At 44.0% G+C, this 10,000-nt stretch overlaps 2 protein-coding genes across 2 annotated transcripts in view; one reads left to right on the forward strand and one right to left on the reverse strand.

Moving 5' to 3' along the window:
• The window catches only part of LOC113806701 (CAP-Gly domain-containing linker protein 1), a gene marked incomplete in the record, with an annotated part of 508,820 nt that overhangs the window by 476,526 nt on the left and 22,294 nt on the right, over window positions 1-10,000 (reverse strand).
• Window positions 1,293-10,000, forward strand: part of LOC138859292 (peroxisomal sarcosine oxidase-like) — a 345,118-nt gene continuing 336,410 nt past the window's right edge. Inside the window, exon 1 of the mRNA XM_070113748.1 lies at window positions 1,293-1,297. The gene's annotated coding sequence lies outside the window, so the exon portion shown is untranslated. The remainder of the gene's footprint in view (window positions 1,298-10,000) is intronic.

A 10,000-nucleotide genomic window follows, 5' to 3' on the forward strand; every position in this document is an offset into this window, starting at 1 on the left:
GAGCGAAATAAATAAATACAACTACAGAGAACCAAAAAAACAGACAACCACAAACACACACACACACACACCAAACAACAACCCAAAACAAAACACACAAAAACCCCGACAACCTTCACAACATCACCAACAAACACAACCCTAAAAACACACACAAAAACAAATAGAGCGAAACAAACAAACAAACAAAACAAAAACACAGACCCCACAGACCCCCAAGAGAGCGAGCGCAAGATAACGCAACAGACAGCCAAGGAGACAGACACCGAAATCGTTATCCCTCTCCGAGACGCCCACACAGGGACGCCCGCGGGACAACCCTGACGATGGGCGGACGGGCGGGCGACGGCGGGGAAACGAGGGCCACCAAAGACATGTGTTATATATATATATATATATATATATATATATATATATATATATATGTATGTATATATATTTGTGTGTGTGTGTGTGTATGTGTGTGTGTGTGTGTGTGTGTGTGTGTGTGTGTGTGTGTGTGTGTGTGTGTGTGTGTGTGTGTGTGTGTGTTTGTGTGTGTGTGTGGATGAAAAAATAAATAAATCGGTGAATAAAATAAGTGAGAAAATACGTGAATGAGAAAAAAGAAAAAAGAAAGACGTAAATAAAAAAAAATATTAGCTAACTATAGAAACAATCAAATAAATAACCAAACAGATGAATGAGACAAATAAATAAACAAATACCTAACTGAATAAATGATTAGATAAATATCACAACAGATAATTGGAAATAAAAAGAAAATAACGAAAATGAAAACAGCTTAACGAAAATAAAATTGATAAACATAAACAAAAGCAAGCAAACAAGAAATAACAAAAAGAAAAAGAAAAACGAAAAAAATAAACAAATAAATAAATACCAAATAACTAAACAGATAAATAAAAACAGATAACTGAACATAAAACAGGAAAACGAAAAAAACAGTAAGTGAACAAGCGACGACAAGAAAACGACGTTCGTGAACTCAACGACAAGCGCGGGAAGTTTGAAAAAAAACGGCTCTCGGATACAAACGAGACCGACAGCGTAAGAGAAACTGTATGATTGAGAATCCAAAGACTGAGAGATTCTATAGGCTAAAAAAAAAAGAATGAAAAAACAATAATTATAAAAAAAGAGGTGAAAAACGACTAAAAATTACAAAAAATATAAAAAAGTAAAAAAATAAAATAAAAAATAAAAAGTAAAAAGTAAATAAAAATAAAAAGCGAAAAATCATAAATACATGGATTAATTAATCAACAAAACGGCAATAAACACACAGGACATACAAACCGTCCTGCAAACCAAAGAGACGAACGACGCTATTTTAAACCAGCGAACTCTGAACGCCGAAAGACCAAACATATAAAAACAGCGCTCGCCCTCACACACACACACACACACACGCCGAAGTGAGTGACCGAGTGTCCATAAACGAAGGAACAAGATCGTTGATAGATAATAAAATGTATATCAATAACGCACGAGTGAGTGACGGCGCAAAGGACAAGCCTAGATAGATAATCAACAACGACAACTTGCAACACAGACGCACGACTTACACGAGTGATATCAGAGTCGTGTGAGTCAGTAACGACGCACAAAGAACGATAGATCTAATAGATAAAATACATAACCAATCACACATACACATACACACACAAACAAGCTAACAAACACAAACACACATAAACCACACACACATACACACACACGCACACACACAAACACACACACACACAAACACCCCCCCACACACACACACACTCACATACACACACACACACTCACACTCACACACAAGACGCCCACCAGCGTTATCAGCGACGACGTAGGAGCCCGCCCTCGTCTCGAGCGGGAGGTGCAAGGCCGGCAGTCACTGCAGTTCATGCCACACTATCGACCCCTTCCGAGAACTCCTCTCCTCGAGACCCCCCAACAGGCACGAAAGAGTCTACAGCAGGATAATGAAGGCGAAGAGGGGGAGAGGGAGAGAGAGAGAGAAAGAAAGGAAGGGAGAGCGTGGAGGGGGAGGGAAGGGAGAGCGTAGAAGGGGAGAGAAGGGGGAGGGAAGGGAGAGCGTAGAGGAGGAGGGAGGGAGGGAAGGGTTTGGGGAGGGAGGAGGAAGGGAGGGTGCGAACGAGAGGGCGGGAGGACGGGAGGGCGGGACGATGATGAAGGAGAAAGAAAGAAAGAGAGAGAGATAGACATGCGAAGACAAAGACATAGACAGAGGCAGAGGGAGAGAGGGCCAGAATTACCGAGACACTAAGAGAGAGAGAGAGAGAGAGAGAGAGAGAGAGAGAGAGAGAGAGAGAGAGAGAGAGAGAGAGAGAGACAGAGAGACAGAGGCAGACAGACAGAGACAGACAGACAGACAGGGACAGACAGACAGACACTGAGAGACAGCGAGAGTGAAAGCTAAATAGTCCGAAGAGCCAAACGAAGACACTGAAGGAGGGCGAAGAGAGCGAATCCACCTCGGGATAATGAAGGCGGCGAGACAGGGAAGGAAGGAGGAGGGGGCATTACTCGAGTCATTAAGTAGCGTACCAGCTGGAGTGAGACGCCCTTCCCCAGCTGGAGCAGGTGGCGTGTCTGCCGAGGTGATGGACCGTCCCCTCCCCCTCCGCCTCTCCCTCTACTCCTCAGACACATCCTACCCTCCCCCCCCTCTCCCCCTCCTCCCCAGACACATCCTACCCCCTCCCCCCTCACCCCCTCCTCCCCAGACACCCTACACCCTCCCCCTCTTCCCCTCCTCCCCAGACACATCCTACCCTCCCCCCCTCTCTCCCCTCCTCCCCAGACACCACCCTACACCCTCCCCCCTCTCTCCCCCTCCTCCCCAGACACATCCTACACCCTCCCTCCCTCTTCCCCTCCTCCCCAGACACACCCTACACCCTCCCCCCTCTCTCCCCTTCCTCCCCAGACACATCCCTACCCCCTCCCCCCTCTCCTCCTCCTCCCCTGACACATCCTACACCCTCCCCCCTCTTCCCCTCCTCCCCAGACACATCCTACACCCTTCCCCCTCTCTCCCCCTCCTCCCCAGACACATCCTACCCTCCCCCCCTCCCCCCCCCATCCCACTCAACCCCAGCTGTCGAAAACATCCTCTTCCGAAGGAGTCCTTTTCCACGGCCATGGAACGTGCAGTACTTCGGAGTTCTTGTTTTTTCTTTTCTTTTCTTAAATTCTTACAATACCATGGATGCTTTTGCTACCCACTGAGGATATATTGGAACAGCGATTCTCTATTCATATAAGGCCCTATCCCGTTACGTTTTTCCTTTCATTTCTTTCTTTATTTCATTATCTCTTATTTTCCTATTCCAAATCCCTCCACAATAATCGCGAGCGGGACGTGGAAGGTATCGAGAAAAAAAAAAAAAAAAATCTCTCATTGGGGTTTCTCATCTCCTTCTGTCTCTTGTATTTGCTTCCCTTTCACCACTTTAGCCCCCCCCCCCTTTTTCCACCAATACCCAGCCCCCCCCACCTTTTCTACCAATACCCAAAGAACCAACAAATACCGCCCTCTAACCAGACGCCGGAACAATCACCGGAATAATCGAGAAAGTCCAAAAGAAAACGACGACTCTATCGAGACCAGTTTTGTTCCCGGCGTCGTTATTATGCTCGGCGCGGGAACAACGGGACCCGAGACCTTCGCAAGAGGGCCAATGAAACCCATTTCCACTAACCGATTCAAAAACGGCGGAGAAAGAACACCAGCGAACGGCCCAACGAGCGCTACGGTAGTTGGAACGGCCGTGAAAATACCAAGGGGAAATTTGCTCCCAGGACTGGATTTACGCGTGCGGTCCCAGTGCAGGCTGAGCCACGGCGATGGCAGGCCGGGCGATCGAAGCGGAGGTCGTAGGTCGTTAATTGCGCCCCGGGAAGGAATGCTTGGATTGGAAGCACTTCGGAAGTACAGTCCGCGAGTGGGATTATCGAGAAGCAATACTTGTTGGTATGATTGGATATCTGATTGCCTCTAAACTTGTCAATTAAGAATGTTCATGTATATAATTTGTAAGGAGAGATGGGGAGGAAGGGAGAGGTAGAGGAAAAATGAGAGAGAGAAAGAGAGAAAGAGAGAGAGGGAGAGAAACAGAGACAGACAGACAAACATAGAAACCGAACCACACAGAAGAGACCATCCACAACCCCCACCTACCCACCGACACAAAACACCCAAAACCAACAACAAAACAAACCCCTAACACCCCCCCACCCCCTCCAATAACGACACCCCCCCCCCATTTACATTCTCCCCAACAACATCAACACCAACCCACCAAGAGCATTCTACTTCCTCCTCCTGAATGCGAAACGACGGCGCGCACGCTCCCAGCACGCCGCAGCATCCACAGGTGTGAGAAAGGGCTTCGTTATCTCCCGCGGCACAAAGAACAGTCTCGAACGAACATCCTTACCAGCGGCTTGTGTGAAAAGGGGAGGGAGAGAGGGTGAAGGAGAGGAAGAATAAATGTGGGAGGGAGTGATTGAGGGAGGAAGGAAAGAAGGGAGGGAGGGAGGAAGGGAGAAAGAGAGAAAGAGGATGATAGATAGAGAGTGAGAGAGAGAGAGAGACAGACAGAGACAGAAAGAGAAAAAGAAAGAAAGAGAGAGGATGGGAGATATATAGATAGAGAGAGAGAGAGAAAGAAACAGAGAGAGACAGAGACAGAAAGAGAAAGAGAATAAGGAAGAAAGAAAGAAGGAAAGAGGGTACAGATTATGGAGCGAGTGCAAGATCTTCCGAGATACTGAAACTCTCATGGGTGCGTTTCCCTTTAGTTGTATTCTGCTTTATTATAATCTTATTTGCTTACCTGCGCTTCTTTCTTCAACTTATGTATTTACGTATCTATTTTTGCCTACTTCTTCCTCTCTTCCGTTTTGCGGTGTTCACACAATTCCTCTTTATTTCTCTTCTTTGGTTCTCCTTTTACTTTCCCTTTCCCTTTATTTCTCCTCCTCCCCATTTTCTTCTTCTTCCTCTTCCTCTTCTTCTACCTTCTTCTGTTTCTTCTTCTTCTTCCTCTTCTCCCCTCTTCTTTGTCTTCTTCTTCTTCTGCCTCTTCCCCGTATTCTTCAATTCATCTTCTCCTCCTCCTTTCTTCTTTTCCTCCTCCTCTTCTTTAGAGAATCTAAGCTTTTCAATACTCACTACACTTATAAATGTTTGGATTCATACTAACAGCTGATTATTTCACCCAGCTTAATTAATTCCCTGCGTATACACATTTCCTCCAAATATATTTACATTTGTCTTCCATTAGTCGACTTACTTCTCCCTCGTATACAACATTAATGGAAAAGCCTATGCATATTTGATCATAACAATTCATGAACTCACAATCTGTTGCAGTATCGCCATTATCCATTTTATTTTTATTTCTTTTTCTTCTTCTTCTTCTCACTCCCGGGGAAAATTTCCAAGGTCGTGGGATTTTCTTTTTTTTTATCGAAACCGAAACTACGTTAGCTTCGTAATAAGGCCGCCAGATGGCCGAAGTGGCTCCGTTAATGGCTCCGAAGCTCGCGAGGTAAATAACGCAGAAAGATATAGTTATTAATTTCCGGTGGGCGAGGAAATGATCGCACGCCGAGGCTGGTAACACTGCAAGATCAGGGGGAAGGGGGGTGAATTTCCCTTTAAAATCTAAAAAAAAAAAAAAAATCAATCATATAATTAATAAATAAATAAAAATTATCATATAATTAAGAAATAAAAAAAATCAATCATATAGTTAAGAAACATTTAAAAAACGATTCCTTACATTCCTTACATCACTTCAAAATCTAAATTAAATGACAGTGAATTGAAAGAGACAATAAAGATATTTTTCTGCGACTCACAACCTTCACGTGAATAAAAACCCGCTATTAACCCCCACTATATCAGCCTTCAAAACATAGAACAAATAATAACGAACTAAATGTAAAAAAAAAAAACATTCCTTTTTCGAATCATTACCTTCTCGTGAATATAAAAACAGCTAATAAAAAAATAAAAAAATAAATAAAATAAAATCCCCACTATATCAGCCTTCAAAATCTAGAACAAAGAACAAATAATAACAACCTGAAGGTGATATATAAAAAAACTATTTTTCCGAATCATTACCTTCTCGTAAATATAAAACAGCTGTTAGTCCCCACTATATCAGCCTTCAAAATATAGAACAAATAATAACGAACTGAAGGTGATAAAAAACATTCCTTTTCCGAATCATTACCTTCTCGTGAATATAAAAACAGCTAATAAAATAAAATAAAATCCCCAATATATCAGCCTTCAAAATCTAGAACAAAGAACAAATAATAACAACCTGAAGGTGATATAAAAAAAACTATTTTTCCGAATCATTACCTTCTCGTAAATAAAAAAACAGCTGTTAACCCCCACTTTAACAGTCTTCAAAATCTAGAACAAAGAACAAATAATAACAAACTGAAGGTGATAAAAAAACATTTTTTTTTCGCATCACTACCTTCTCGCGAATATAAAACAGCTGTTGATCTCCGCTATATCAGCCTTCAAAATTTAGAACAAATAATAACAAACTGAAGGTGATACTAAAGCATTTTTTTCCGAATCATTACCTTCTCGCGAATATAAAACAGCTGTTGATCCCCGCTATCACTCATTAACATCAACCTCTATCCTTGATGTTGTTGTTCCTCGCACGTTCTAGTTGTTTTTGTTTGTCTCCTTAATCCGGAAACATCCAGTAGATATTGGGCAAAGATGATTGGCCAATCGAGCGCAACACGACTACGAATCCGCCTTACCAATCTATATTCAGACAATTTATTTATCATAATTTATTTATCTTTACAATGTATTTATCTATCTTTACAATTTATTTATTTATCTTTACCAATCTATATTCAGACGAATCACATTCTTACTATCGAACGATTTCTTGAACTTAATAGTCTTCCTTTCATGTTTTCATTTTTTTTCCTCTTCTTTCCCTTCTCTTTCGCTCCGTTTTCCTCCTTCTGATTCGTCCGTTTGATGTGGTAATTGGTCTGAGCCGCCAATCTCTTCGCCGCACGTTCGGTTCCAATCTGTGCCGGGGTTGTTAGATGCCGGAGGTGCTAAATTGTTTAATTTATTTGATATATATCACTCCCTCCCTCCCCCCCCCCGCCTCGCTTCTTAGCCTGTGACGCCGGTATTTCTTTCCTTTCTCTCTCTCTCTCTCTCTCTCTCTCTCTCTCTCTCTCTCTCTCTCTCTCTCTCTCTCTCTCTCTCTCTCTCTCTCTCTCTCTCTCTCACACACACACACACACACACGTACGGACGCACGCACTTACATGCACACAAGTACGACAAAAGTCTCCATAGCGATGATGATGACGATCATCATGACCATAACAACGATAATAATAATAATAATAATAATAACAATAATAATAACAATAACAATAAAAAAATAATAATGATAACAATAATAACAATATCAATAATAATAATAATAAATAATAACAATAATAATGATAACAACAATAACAATAACAAGCCAGTACCCGTCACAGAGCCACAGACAAAACACACGCACACACTCTGGCCCCGAAACGCACGAGACATTTCACTACCCGCTTACTGCGAACGGCGGCGGCGGCGGCGGCGCGATGCAGTATAGGCGAGCGGAGGCCCTGCTCCTTACGATCGGGTGGACGTCGGTCCCTTCCGGCAACGGGGGTCTCCCTGGGGTCTCCCTGGGGGTCTCCCTGGGGTCTCCCTGGGGGTCTCCCTGGGGTCTCCCTGGGGTCTCCCTGGGGTCTCCCTGGGGTCTCCCTGGTGCCTCCCAGTGGTCACTCGTGCATACATATCAAGCAAGGTCCCGCCTGACTGACGCGACTGAGACCGGCTGCTTTATTTGTGTCTCTCCTCGCTCGCTCGCTCTCTCTCTCTCTCTCTCTCTCTCTCTCTCTCTCTCTCTCTCTCTCTCTCTCTCTCTCTCTCTCTCTCTCTCTCTCTCTCTCTCTCTCTCTCTCTCTTCCATACACAGACGCTCTTGATCTTTCACCCCCTCCCTTTCTCTCTTTGTGTCTCTGTTTCTGTCTTTATGTCTGTCTGTTTGTCTCTCTCTCTCTCTCTCAATTACTCCCTCTTTCTCTCTCTCTCTCTCTCTCTCTCTCTCTCTCTCTCTCTCTCTCTCTCTCTCTCTCTCTCTCTCTCTCTCTCTCTCTCTCCCATACACAGACGCTCTTGATCTTTCACCCCCTTGCTCTCTCTCTCTTTGTCTCTCCGTCTCAGTCTGTTTGTCTGTCTGTCTGTCTGTCCTCTCCAATTACTGTCTGTCTGTCTATCTGTCTGTCTCTCTCTCTCTCTCTCTCTCTCTCTCTCTCTCTCTCTCTCTCTCTCTCTTTCTTTCTCTCTCTCTCTCTCTCTCTCTCTCTCTCTCTCTCTCTCTCTCTCTCTCTCTCTCTCTCTCTCTCTCTCTCACTCTCTCACTCTCTCACCCTCTCACTCTCTCACCCTCTCACTCTCTCACCCTCTCACTCTCTCACCATCTCACTCTCTCACCCTCTCACTCTCTCACTCTCTCACCCTCTCACTCTCTCACTCTCTCACCCTCTCACCCTCTCACTCTCTCACCCTCTCACTCTCTCACCCTCTCACCCTCTCACCCTCTCACTCTCTCACTCTCTCTCTCTCACTCTCTCACCCTCTCACTCTCTCACTCCCTCACTCTCACACTTACACTCACTCTCACTTTCATTTTCAATTTCAATTTCCCTCTCACTTTTACCGTCACTCGCACTTTCAGCCTCACTCTCAAATTCACTCTCAGTCATTCTCACTCTCACATATTCTCATTCTCACTCTCACTCTCCCTCTCCCTCTCCCTCTCACTCTCACTCTCTATATACATGTCATCGGCGCCTGTCGCGTCATCGCTTCGAACACACAAAAACTGACCAAGCCACACACAGCATTATGGTCGAAAAGTACACGCAGATAAGAAGGGCAAATGAGCCTTACATACCACCCGCACTTACAAAAAAAAACACCTTGTGCCGCCGTTCTTCACCGTGAATGACATGTTGAAGGCTAAGAGCAACAGCGCCTGTGGTTTCCCATTCACGGAGGATTCTGGAATACAACGGCCTCAGTGACGTGCAACTGCGATAAATGGCCGATTTAGATTGTAATGTGATGGGATGGGATCAACGGCGAATGAAGGTGAAGAAGGAGAAGAAGAAGAGTCTTTTGATAACTGTCAGGCGGAAGGTGAAGAAGAAGGAAAAGAGTCTTTTGATAACTGTCAGACTTCAGATAAGAAAGTATATATCTGATAAATGAAAAACAAGAAAAAAACAAAAACAAAAACAATGTACATGTATTATCAATCTTATACAAATTTTATACGAAAAATACCCATATAATTCTACAAACATATCACTACCAATAATCCCAAAATAATGAGAAAATAACTTATCTTCAACACAAAAGATAAATCAAAACCAATAACTCCAAAACAGTGGTGCAAGATTCACCAGACCGACGTATCACGTGATCTATGACGTCATTAGGATGTGACGGCCAGAGATGCGAGGTAATAAGCACAGGTAAGAACCCCATGTAATTAGTGATGGGGACGGGGGAGGGGGGAGCGAAGGAGGGAAGGAGAATAGGATGAAGAGGAAAGGGAGAGAGTAGGAACAAGAAAGGAGAGGAGTAGGGGAGGGAAGTGTAGGAAGAGAAGCGAGAGAGGAGATTGGAAGGGGAAAGATAAAGAAGGAGAGAGAGGCTAGGACGAAGAGAGAAGGAAGGGAAGTAGGAAGAATAGACAGGGAAGGGGAATAGAACGAGGGAGGGGCTAGGAGGAGGAGAGAGGGGAGATAAGTAAAGAAAAAGAAGGAGTGAAGGGCTGGGAATGAGTAATATAGATTAGGGAAGAGACTCCTAAGATAAAGACGAAGAGAGAGAGAGAGAGAGAGAGAGAGAGAGAGAGAG

This window comes from Penaeus vannamei, chromosome 34 (assembly GCF_042767895.1).
Source record: "Penaeus vannamei isolate JL-2024 chromosome 34, ASM4276789v1, whole genome shotgun sequence".
Lineage (NCBI taxonomy): Eukaryota > Metazoa > Arthropoda > Malacostraca > Decapoda > Penaeidae > Penaeus > Penaeus vannamei.